We start from the raw sequence: 13,865 nt of genomic DNA on the forward strand, positions 1-13,865 counted from the left end.
ACATAGCCAGGAGTTTATAAACCTGTAATTAGGCCCTATTTTACAGCAAATATATTCATATTTGACCTATATTTTATTTGAAGTTTATACTAATTTATATATTAATTATGCAGTTTGGTGTAAAGATGTCACAAGTGAACTTTAAGTGTGTTTTAGGCCCAAATTGAAGGAAGATTAGAGTTTCGTAGTAGGCAGCACGCCCACACCCTTTTAACAAGCATGGAGGTGCTTCGAACCAATGAACAATCGTGCTTAAGGCCTTGCACGACCGTGCTCATCTGCGGTAAGCCCAATTATGAAGAGTCTTTAAGGTTTTTCAAACCTATTAAAAGGGGACCTCATGCCTCGCGCATGACACGATTTTGACCTTGAATTTTGCTCCAGGATATATCTCATCTTGTCTCTCTTGTATGGGATCTTGGGAACACTCTTGGCAGAACTTGGAGCTTTGAGCGAACGTACTTCAAGACTGGAACTCATCTCATTCTAGTTTGCTATTTCTTTCGATTATGTCTTTGTTTATGATTGTTTTAGTTCTTTTCTTTAGCATAAGTAACTAAGTCTATAGCTAGGATTATGGGAACTATTGTTCATGAATTTATGGGTTTTTACGCTTGAATCTAAATTTAATGTCTGTTTCGTGATTAGATTTTATCTTATTGCGCTTCTTTCTTAATCTTAATTAATTATATTATCAGGCGACCGTACCTCAGTTAATTAATAGATCCATAGGATAAAATGAGACAAAGGATTAGATAGACCAAACCAATCTTTCTCTTCTAATTGTTATTAAATTAACAAGTTCATAGGTTCCTTAAGCTTTCTTAAATTGATGTCTTGCATGACTATTGAGCATGTTAATTTAGAGAAAAGAATATTAATATTGCATGGCCATTGGGTATTAAAAGTATTCGTATGAATTATTAGTAATCACAAAGAAATTAGATTTAGAGTTAAACAGAAAAATAACATAAATAATTGAATGAGAAAATCCATATGCCCTAGGTTCCTCTCTGATAAGTTTAACCAAGACGTGCATTGTATTCCTTGCTCTTAGTTTTATAATTGATTTTATAAATTCTTGATTTAATTAATTTCGTATCTTTGAAGCTGAAACAATTGAATTAAGAAATTCTTAATAATTGGAAAATAATCCTCGTGGGATGATATTTCGAGAACTTAAATTAAAAACCCTTTATTACTTCTCGATGGGTACACTTGCCCTCCAAACAAGTTTTTGGCGCCGTTGTCGAGGATTGCTTTTTCAATATTAAGAAAATCTCAAATTTAATTGATTTGAGCAATTTGTATTTTGCTTTATTTTCATTCTATTTTTGTTTATTCTTAATTTTTTTATTTATTATTTTATAATTTTGTTTTTATTTTATTTTAATTTTTTTATTTTATTTCATAATTCTTTCTAATGTATGCACATTTGTTCTTAGTGTTTTACAACTTGTTTATTTGATCCGAAAATTGAAAGAACAATGCGTAGACAAAGAAAAGAAGTGAGAGAGCAAAGAATGGTAGAGGGAATAAGATCAATTCAACAAGCATTGCGGCCCCTAATGTCGAGGCCAACAACTTTGAACTTCAACGAACGCTAATAACCATGGTCCAAAACTCCATCCAGTTTGGAGGCATGCTGAACGAAGATCCTAATTTACATCTGATAAAGTTCCTCCAATTGACAGACACCATCAAGTACAATGGATTCTCCACCGATGCTATTTGACTCCGCTTTTTTCCTTTCTCAGTATCTAAAAAGGTGAATGCACGGTTTTCCTCACTCCCAGCCACTTCTATCATAACTTGGGAGGATCTCACTCAGCGATTCCTTGGAAATTACTTTCCCCAATAAAGGTCCTCTAAGCTTATAACGGACATATGTTGCTTCCAATAATATGAAGCAAAATCTTTATTTGAGGCGTGGGAACGATTTGGAGAGCTTTTGAGGAAATGTCCTCATCATGATTTCCCAACATGGAGACAGGTGCAAATCTTTTATAGTGGCTTATCAATTTCCATCAAGGTTACAATTGATGCCGCAGCAGGAGGGTCCCTCAAAAGAAAAGATCCAGATGATGCATACAAGCTAAAAGATAAGATGACATCTTCCAGCTTTCAATGACACACTACTAACTCTTACGGCATCAAGAGGAAAGAGACCGTCTTAGTCTACCAAGCGGAGAGCAGCAGCCCACTAATGAACTAAATGACAGCCCCTGTAAAACAACTAGAATCTTTAATGAAGGCTCAAGACCAACCTGTAAGAGCTCCTGCAAGCCCAGAATTTAAGCAAGAGGAGACAAATTTCATGGGCAATCAAAATTCAAGGTAGAAGAGTAATCATCCTAACTCTTGGGGGAATGGCTTTGGAAGTCAAAATTCAAGCGTGTATCGCCCTCCCATATGCAAAATCAAGGAGCAAGACCAGAAGGGAAAAAAGTCCCTAGATCTCAATCCAACTTTCAAGAACAAATGATGCAATATGTGTATTACTCTGATAAGAGGATGATAGAGCTTGAATCCAAGTTGGACCAACATGTTGAGAGAACTGATAAGAAGTTCACATAAGTCAAAGCTGAAATACAAGCCAACTCTTTTAAGATGAGTGCATAATTAGAGCAAATTACGAATCTTCTAAGTCAAAGAGTGATGGGAACACTACCATCTCAGCCTGAACCTAATCCAAGGGAGCAATGTAATGTCATCACCCATAGAAATGGAAAGATATTGCAAGAATCGCAGAACGAAAGCACATGCACGCCTATGCTTACTAAGAAACACACCTATGCTGATTCTACAAGCACTCCCGTGCTTACTGGTGAGCATGCCCCTGCTGAAATTGAAGCACAACCGTGCTTCTACGAGCACGCCCATGACAATGCTAAAAGCACGGTCGTACATCACCATGAGCAAGGTTGTGCTTCAAGCAAAAAGCCTAAAAGAGAAAAGAAGGAAGAGCCTTTTCTTCAACCAAAGCTCTATGAACCTAACATCCCTTTCCCACAGCGGCTGCAAGGTCACCCTCCTTATGATGAAGAGTTTCGTAAATTCTTCGACTTACTGGGCAAAATGCACATCAATATGCCTTTCGTTAATGCTATCTCCAAAATACCAAAATATGCTAAATTTTTAAAGGACATTTTGATCAATAAGAGGAAATTGAGAACACATGAGACTATGAATTTATCCTATCTCGCTTAGGGTTTAGGGTTTAGGGTGCTCAGTCTTGCTTTAGTGAGATTTGCCTCTCGCCTAAGCGAGACCCCTTACACCAAAATTCCTCTAAAAATTCTTCATACTCACTTCTAAATGCATTCTAATACTACTTAATATTAAATAAAATACAATTTACTGAATAATAAAAAAGATGGTGTTGCAACTATATACTAATTTATATTCAAATTGTGGTAGTAAATATTTGAGTTTATAAATAACTAGAACATAAATATTTTAATTAATATTAGTTAATTATGATGAAATAACAAATTTACTTATGTAATTTAAATTTTTGGAGTTAAACTAATTAGTTTCGAATAATTATTTTTAATTATATAATATAATTTATGATGAAATAATAAATTTAGTTATTGAATTTAAATTTTTAGAGTGAAACAAATTAGTTGAGAATAAATAATTTTAAATATATAAAATAATTTTTAATAAAATAATAAATTTATTTATCGAATATAAATTTGTAGAATGATACAAATTAGTTTAGATTAATTATTTATAATTATATAATTTAATTGTTGCATAACAAATTTAGTTATCATATATAAATTTTTAGAATGATAGTAATTAGTTTAGGTTAATTAGGTATAATTATAATATTTAATTTACGATGAAATAAAATTAATAAGTAGTATAATTATGAGTGTTATTTTTTTATGATTAAATAACCAAATCAGTGGTGACCATTAAAAATTTAAAACAAAATTATTTTTAATTAGTGTTGTTATTGTATGATGGAAATTGTTAAATTTGAAGTACTACACATTTTTTAATATTTATTAATTGTAAAAGTAATATATTTTTGTTATATTTAGTTTAAATAAAATATAGTAAAATATAGGAATAAATAAAAAAATCCAAAAATTAATATATTTAATTGAAAACATAAATATTGCTTATGTAAAAAAAAATTTAAAAATTTGTTGTTAATTAAATCTATTTATGTATGAACAAGGAAAAAATTAAGATAATTAGATAATAAAATATAAATGTAAATTTTAATTATGTCATTAGTTGAAAAATATATATTTAGTGAACTTAAAATAATCAGTTATCGTAAAATAGGAAAAAAAATAAATTTAATTTATACAGGTCATTCATTCATTAAAATAAAGAATCAAGGGAAGCTGTGATGCACACCAACATAGGACATTAATCTTTTCAAACTTTGTAGCATATTTTTGTATATATTTGGTTCAGTCCAATACTATATCCATGCAAGTATACACATGTAGTTGAATCAATAGTTCATAAGGTTTAATAGTTTTACACTCACATTATTTATACTTAAACTGAGGTATTCACCCTTCTCAAAATAAAAGAAAGTAAATATTGCATGCACAATTCACTTACAATCACATTTTGTATAATTGCTAAGACAACTATAATCAAGTGAAGTGATACATTTTGCACTAAGGCACAGTTGCTGCACATAATATAGTTTAAGGAAGCTACACAAACTTCTAATGTGTTCAGTTCATTACAACCAAGCATATATCTATATCTATATGCATATTCCAAAAACAACTTTGCAAGCTTCGTCTTCTTAATCACAAATTTTATACTTTACCTTGTCGTGCTTCTACTCAATTCCATTTTAGTTTAATGGTTCAAATCTGTGTTAAGTATATTTATTCATTATTACTTCTTAGCTCTTGCTTTTCATTGACCATTATTGAGCTAATTAATCATTACAATTGGTCCTCTTTTAATTTTATCAAATATATCAGGTTTGATCATATCCATAAAGTATATAATTGGTTTCTTTTTACTCCCATTAATCTAGATAATTATATTGTATTAGCTGAAGTACTAAAATGATTATTTACTATTCTTGTTTCATAGGCCCTAATTACTTCTCTAAGCTTGAGTGTCTCTAAAGTTTAATTTAAATTTTGGATTGGTTTACATTTTGGGTTTTCACCTTCATTTGCTCTCTTATAGCACAATATTACCTCTTGCATCCTATAAAGTTCAACACACACACACACATTCCTTACTTATTAAAAGAGTATGATACTTCCTTCTTGCGGATATATGAGTTGTGCTTATAAATCTCATTCAGTGTCTACTAGTTATTAAAGAAAACCCAATACTTAATATATAAATCCTCGCATGTAGAGGAAAAACTTATATGTATATATTTACACAATATTTAATTTTTAAAATAAATAAATTCGTAATAAATGGGAATACTAAAATTTTCATTCAAATAGTTTCCAACGCATAGTTTCATGAAAGTATTTCAAAATAAGAAGGGTTAGAAGTTTGAGACAAAACAAATGCTACAGAACCAATTTAAATACATCATAAATTTCAAAAAGTTTCTAAGTTCTATAGCAATTCCATCCCTCTCATTTACTGAGCCTGGTCCTTATCGTCTTTGTCACCTGAAAAATAGATGTAAGGATAAATACTCTACACTATTACACACACATAAGCATAAAGACACACCGTGTGCATTTCATACATTTACTAATAAAATTCAAATCATGTATCAAACATAACAAATGCTACTTTCGGCACTCCATACTAATTCACAAATAGGTGGGCTCACTGCACCATCAAATACTTCACACCCACATGCGCTTACTGCACGTAGCCACGTTCACTGTGGCACTATGATCACAAATTTCTGATTCCCTCAACCTCAGGAACTTACTCAGTTTTCACTCCATAGATGTTTGACGAATAGGCCCCGCTCCATGGATACAATGTGTGCGGTACTGGACCTCCTAGTAAAGGGGTTAGTCAAATGCCGAGTGAGGAGGAGAGTGTATAGCATATTGTGCATCCATGCTCACTGTTGGTGTCACCACCACCTTCGCTTCGCCAAGCGCCCTCATCTTCTGCACCCCCTGTGTATCGCTGAACCATTCATAGTTTTTCAACATATTCAAACACAATCATCATACCATTCACACGTATTTTCAATCATTTCACATCATCATTATCAACCAATGGCATGTCCACACATTTTTAACCACATTGTAACCAACCATATGATTTCTATCACCCTTTCACTACAAATCACACTCAATATCAATCACATTGCATTCTACACAAAGTTTCCATTACAATTCAATCACAATCAAACCATTTCATCACACACACTATTCAACATCAACCACATTATATTTCATATCATCTTTCTATCTCAATCTCACTATAATCAAATCATTTTCATCTAAATATACATTTTTCTACATTCTATCTCAATCACATTCCAATACATAGCAATATGAATGAATTCTAAGCATAAAAAGATAGGGTAGAGTCCTCCTTACCTTGGATTGAATACTACAAGAAAAAACAGATTTAGCTACAAACAATTTTGTAGCTAATCCTTAGCTAATAAGTTTAGCTACGGAATTATTCTGTAACTAATCCGTAACTAATCCATAACTGATTATTCAGTGAACAAAATAACAAGTCTGTAGCTAATTAGCTAGGGATTGTCCGTAACTATTCTGTAGCTATTAATTTTTAGGTTCGTAGCTAATCCCTAACTGATTTTCAATAAACAAAATAACAATTCCGAAGCTATTTAGCTAGGAATTATCCGTAGCTTATTCCATAGCAAAAGTCACTAACTATTCCGTAGCTATTTCATAGCTATTCCGTAGCGAAAGTCTTGAACTATTCTGCAGCTATTTCATAGCTAATCCGTAACTAAAGTCTCTAATATGAGTGATCATCAGTCGGTTTTGGGTGGGTTCGAGTGTAAAATTAGTTAATTATAATTAACCGAGTTGTTTAAAAAACTATCCAATTTTATCCAATTTTTTATCAATTAGTTCAGATTCGGGTATATTGGATAACTCAATAAATCGGTCGATTAAGCCTTATGCTGGGCTTTAAAAAATTCTAATAAAAGTTATTGTTAAAGCATAACGTACACAAAAAAAGAATCAGTGAACCTCTCACCCACAACAACACAAAATCAGAAATCCATTAAACCAAATAACAACAACACATAACAATATTAACAAAAAATAAAGAATAAAAACCATAACCCTAACACCAAAGAAACAAAAAACCAAAAATTACTTACCTTAGTAAAGAGGAAAGTGGAGTTGATCAGTTGAAACTTGAGAGTAAGACAACTAAAATGGAAGACAGAAACCGTAATTCGTGGTAACAAAAATACGAGACATAGAAGAGAAAATTTTAAACCCTAGCAGAGCTCCAAAATAGCAAAGAAAGGAACACAGCGCCGCACAGATGAATGAAATGAGGGAAAGATGTTGCAGTATCAATTTGACCTAATAATGAAACTGGGTTGGGCCCAAATTAATGTATATTTAGTAAATTAAACAACGGATTCACGCCTCCAAAGCAGCAAAGAAAAAAACACAGCGTCGCACAAATAAAAGAAATGAGGGAAAGATGTTGCAGTATCAATTTGACCTAATAACGAAACTGGGCTGAGACCAAATTAATGTATTTGATAAATTAAACAACGGATTCATGTATATATGTATATTAGTCAATTTCGGGTACCGACAGTTTTTTAATTTTTTACCCGTTACCGACCTAATTTATCCATTTTTATCCGAAAAATATTATACTTATCTGATACTTGTTATTATCCAATTTTGGTTGGGTGGATTAGTTGGATTTATACGGAGCGAAACGGATACTTCGGTTCTACACAGCCCTAGTCTCTAACTATGCCGTAGCAAATCCGTTGCTAATCTGTAACTAATGTCTTCAATTATTCCGTAGCTATTCCATAGCAAATCTACAATTAAAGTTTAATTTTAGTTCGTAACTATTCCATAGTTGATCTGTAGCTAAAGTTTCTAACTATTCCGTAGCTAATATGTAGCTAATGTCTCCATTATTCTGTAACTATTCATTAGCAAATCTGCAGCTAAAGTTCTATTTTAGTCCATAGCTAATCTTAGCTAAAGTCTCTAACTATTTCATAGCTAATCCATAGCTAATGTCTTCAATTATTTTGTAGCTATTCTGCAGCAAGTCTGCAGCTAAAGTTTCTATTTTAGTTCATATCTATCCTGTAGCTAAAGTCTCTAACTATTATATAGCTAATCTGTAGCTAACTGGTAGCTAAAGTCTCTAACTATTCTATAGCTAATCCGTAGCTAATCTGTAGCTAAAGTTTCTATCTTAGTTCGTAGCGATTCCATAGCTGATTTGTAACTAAATCTCTAACTTTTTTGTAGCTAATCAATAGCAATTGTGTATCTAATTTCAATCCAATATCTTATTTATAATTCAAAATTAACTTCTAACCAAAACATAAATAATTTAAAGACCGCTATATTAAATATCTAAAGACTATAAATACAAGAAAAATATATTAAATATCTTATCGTTAATATAGAAAAAAGTTTAAATTTAAGACATACAAACATAAAGATAGTAATTAGTCTAATCCTAAACCATTGTCATCATCTTTTGCCTCAGCAACTTGATCTAATGGTTCTTCACCTCGAGCGGGTGGTACTGGAGTTAAATTTGGAGCTTGAAGGCCAGTGTACCGAGATAAAATTCCCTCCAACATCGATGCCAACTGAGTACTAACAAAAGATGTTATTACTACATTTATAGCTGCATCTATGGCTACTTGTGATGGAGTAGACACAAAAGAGGAAGTAGCACATGCTGAGGTTGTAGACTTTAGTGATCCATCAGTTGAGAGTTCTAAGACGTGACCCAAGCCATGAACCCGTCCCTTTTTGGGGGGACCCGCAACCTCTAACCACACATTTGGGTCAATCTCAGGATAAGATGATTCTTCACCATACTTTTGTGACATTGCATTATCAAGGTTGTCCTGCATATATTACAACCAAAATATTTACCAACTCTACAAATATACTTTATGTATAACTTATATGATTATACTACAGGAGCAAATAACACAAGATGATGTAGTGTCAATCTAATGCAAAGGAAAGAATGTAAAAAAATCAGTCCAGAGATCATAATAGTACAGGAACACCAAAAGCATCTAACAATATAATTATTATATTACAACTCTATATTCAGTGATAAGGCCACACATTCATTACTCACTATGAAACCCAAACAGAAATTATTGATAAGTAATAGACAGAAAGTCTTCTACGGCTAACAACACATGACCAAATTCAAAACAAACAAAAGACGTATATCACCCACTTGAGAATAATATTCAATTCATTAAAAAAGAGAAGATAACTATATGTTTCTTGAGATCTTCAATCCATATTACAAAGCACACAAGAAAAATAATAACGAAGTCAAGAATCCTGAAACTGAAATCTTCAACAATCATAATGAAATTCTGCTTCTATAATTTATATTTTATATATAATATATATTTTAATTTATTGTATCAGTAATATTTTTCTATATTACATTAATGTTATAGTGTTGTTAATTTTACGTGTATTTGTTAATTTAAATAATAAATTATTGAAATAAATAAAATTAAATATTTTGTAATTATTTTATTTTTTAATTTAATAGTTATTATTGTTGTCATTTTATATATATATATATATATATATATATAATTTAAATTTAAATTTATTTAATTTTTAAAATACAATAATTTTTTTTCAATTTATTTTTTGTGATCAATTTTATGTGTTTACTATGACATTATTTATTAAATATAAGATGTTTTTAAACAAATAAAATATGATCCTAAAAAAAACTAAAATCTTTAATATTTTATTAATTTTAAAAAAATAAGAAAAATAAAAATTTATTTAATATGAAATATTTATAATTAATGCTTAAATAATATTTTAAAAATTATTTATAAGATTATATAAAATTATTATAATTATCAATAACACAGATGAAAAGTAGAAAAATAGGTAAACTAATTTGATAATAAAATATTTATATTTTTATTAATATTAAAATATATATTTTTGTAGCATGCCTTGTTAATAGGTTTCAGGCTAGGCTAGGCCACCTGGCAGGTCAGACTAAAAATAAAGTCTTTAACAGGTAACAGGTTAGACTCAAGCCTAATAATTACGTTACAGGCCTGGCCTGTTTAGAGTAAAGTTTGACCTGTCTTGGCCTGTTTGTATCCCTAACTGCGATGATCGTACCGTGATACATGAGCAGGTGTTGCATCTACTTCACAAGCTGAGGGACAAGTGAAAAAGTATTAGAAGGCTGAAGTCAAGTAATTTAGCATTAAAGTTCTTTTCTTTATATTTTGAGACATTATATAGTATAATTTTTGTATATTTTGAGTATTATAAACTAAATATAATATTATATTATTCTGTTATGGACAAACACCAAGCTTCACATCTTGAGAAATCATATTGAAGATTGGATTAAAGATATTTATTTGCTCATCTCCTTTTTCTTTTTCTTTCTCTTCTCATGTATTAATCGCTTTTTAAACTTCTGTAGTTAGGAATTTATGGATCTGAAATAAAAGTATTGATTTGATTTTGGATATGAAATTTGAGTATTTGATTGGATTGAGTAATTAATTCTGTTAATAAGTAATTTTGGATGAAAATTCAATTAACTAATCAAAGAGAAGCTTTTATCAATGGAAGTTGGATTTGTTCCTTAGATCTGAATTAATTACTAAGATTAGTGATTTTTTAGGGAAAAGTCATCTTAATCTTGCAATCTTATGATTTCTAATTCCTAATGCAATACTTAATTGAATTACACCTAAGGGATTAGGGTGATTGAGTTGAATATTAGGGTCATTGAGTTAAGGAATTAACCTTTGACTAATAACTTGTGAAATTAATTGTCAACCAAATCAAATACTTGAATATTTAGAACATGATTGAGTTAATACTGAAATTTTGGTGAAGTAATTTTCTAACTCTAATTCATTCATATATCTTATCCCAATACAATTTTTGTAGTTTTGTTTTACTTTAAATTTACATCTTTCTATACTTGTTAATTCTGATTTTTACATAATACAAACTCTCCAATCAATTGTATGGCTCAACTAAATGTTGATTTGTGAAGTGATAATTGAGAAAACAAATCCATGAAGACGATACTTGGAACTCAACTTCGATTCCAAAAATTTTATAGCTTGCTATAACTATACTAGTACACTTGCTAGTGAGATTACTTTAGTGCACACATAGTGAAAGTAACAGCCACCATAAAAGGATTGTTGATTGTTGGGAAGGTCAAAGCATGGTGAAATGGCAACCCTCCTAGACAGACAATTAAAATTTAATATTGATGGTTTTGTTTCCTAGTCCTTGGGCCTTCCTAGCTGCGGTGGACTGATTCATGATAGTGCTGGAAAATTTATAGTTGGCTTCTACAAATCTTTAGACCCTTGCTAACCTATTTCTGCTGAAATTTAGGGTATTTATTGCATAAGACATAAGGTAACATTGTTACATAAAAATCTCAACAATTTAAAACATATAAAGGTATAAACGCTACACAATAACACTACTAATTATTGCATTAATATGATAAAAATGTTTTAATTTATGTAGATAAATAATTTTATTTTTTATGATAAAGAATAGAAAAATATTTGAGAAGGTATATTTTAATTAATGATGAAATAAAATTATAAGAAGCATACTTAAATTAGTGATATATATATGATTAATCAGAAATGAATATGATTGAATCTTAATAATTTATATTACTTAATAATTTAAATAGAAATATAATTTAGATGATAAATTTTAATTAAATAACAGCAATCATGTAATTGATTAATTTTAGAAATTAGATTTAACTTTTTTAATATATTGTTGGTGTATAAAATCTAAGGTAACATTGGTATATAGAAGTTTTAATAACTTATAACATATAAAGTTGTTATACATTAGTATTATAAATTATTGTTTTAATAAAACAATTTCAATTTATATCAATTAATTGATTAGTAAATTAGTAAATTAGTAATTAGAGAGAAAATATGTCTTAATTAATTATTAAGATAATTATCTACTTAATTAAAGATAAAATATAATAAATTACTATTAATTTTTAAAAAATAATGATAGAAAAGTTATAGATTATAAATTGATATAATTTTATTATTATTTATTTATTTACATAAAAAAATAATTTACTATTCATAAAATAAAACAGAATAAATCAAATATAAAATCAAATCACATCACTATTTTATAAATATATAATAAATAAAATAAAAGATAACAATTTTGAAGATAAAATAACTAACATAATAATTAGGACATAAATAAAAAAATAACATTAACAATAACAAAGATAATTTATTGTTGACGATAGAATTAAATAAATTTTTTTCATTACATAGTGTAATTTAAACTACTTGCTACCAAAAAGAAAAAGGAATAAAATTTTCAAATAAAAAAAAAGACAAAATCTAAAATTAAAAAATTTTAGATTTGATGAGTTAAATTTTTAAGATATGAATAAGTTAAAAAAAAACGCACACATAGAGAAATGTCTATGAAAAGAATAAAGACAAGTTTGATAGAAATTATGGTTAGATAACAGGTTAAAGAGAATAAATTTTTATAGTTAAAAGTAATAGTCTGAAGGTTAAAAAATTTCGTTGTTAAAAATGTAGATTGAATGAGAGAAAAAAAATAAAGAAAATAAATTGTTTTTAATTAAAGATAAGTAAACGAGATGAATTTCTATATTAAGTTAAAAAAATAAGAAAATAGTCAAAAATAAAAAAAATTAATATGAATTTTAAAGGCCAAAAATAATTTTAAAAGAACTTTTAAGAATTTTATTAAATAAAATATATTTAAATATATATAAAAAAAATTATAGAATGTATGAGAGATTTGGTTAAAATTCTTAAACTTTTTTTTTTAATTTACTTTTTATTTTTACTTTTTTCTTCTGTCTCAAAATTTTGTAGGCTTCTTTTAATACCTCTCCTTTTGTAATTTTTTATTCCCTTCTTTTTGTTAATATGATTTTACTTTTAAAATTTTCACGGAAAGCCAAAAAAAGTTTCTTTTTTTATGTATAAATTAAACATTATAAGTTTAATTATTTGTAATATTTTTTTAATTTTGAAATCCAATTTAAATTTTTTCATTTTATTAAAACAAACTTTTAATTTTCTTAAAAAATCTTGTTCTTATTCTTTGTTTATAAAAACAAAGTCAAAATTTTTAAAAAACAAAACTTAAAAATTTTTAAACAAAACTACCTTTAACACAAAAGCACACAAGCCACCAGGTTATTTACTATAAGTAAAGTAAAATTTACAACAATAAACAAACCAAGGGACAAGAAAGCCAGTACAAAGAACATTTGGCAAAAGTAATTCCCAATTCTTAATCCGTGTTTCCATTTCACCCCGGATGGTATTATACCATGGACACCCCCATCAACTCCAGGGGGAGAATGAAAACACCAGAAGCTCCTAGGCATACTACTCCGCAACATTAAAACAAAGAAAAGGAGAAAGATAAAAGTCGAGATACTACTATACATGGTTACGGGGTCAAACAGCACCCTAGGATCTAGCCCCATGTTGCATAGAGAGAAACGAGGATAAAGGCTCTTAAGAGTTACACTGGAATGACATGCTGTACTGTTTAGCAACTAGCACGGGTCTTGGAGGAGATATTATCAAACCTAGGCTAAGAAGAGCTCCAACATAGGAATGGGAACGAGGTGGTCTGGTT

General features: G+C 29.2%; 1 non-coding gene across 1 annotated transcript; it reads right to left on the reverse strand.

Annotated features, from left to right (window-relative positions):
• Positions 1 to 1,870: 1,870 nt before the first annotated feature.
• Positions 1,871 to 1,977, reverse strand: LOC113848621. Its single transcript, XR_003501885.1, has one exon. It is a non-coding gene; the product is annotated as a small nucleolar RNA R71 (small nucleolar RNA).
• Positions 1,978 to 13,865: the final 11,888 nt, after the last annotated feature.

The sequence above is a fragment of the Abrus precatorius genome, unplaced genomic scaffold (genome assembly GCF_003935025.1).
Source record: "Abrus precatorius isolate BTA unplaced genomic scaffold, Abrus_2018 Scaffold8, whole genome shotgun sequence".
Classification (NCBI taxonomy): Eukaryota; Viridiplantae; Streptophyta; class Magnoliopsida; order Fabales; family Fabaceae; genus Abrus; species Abrus precatorius.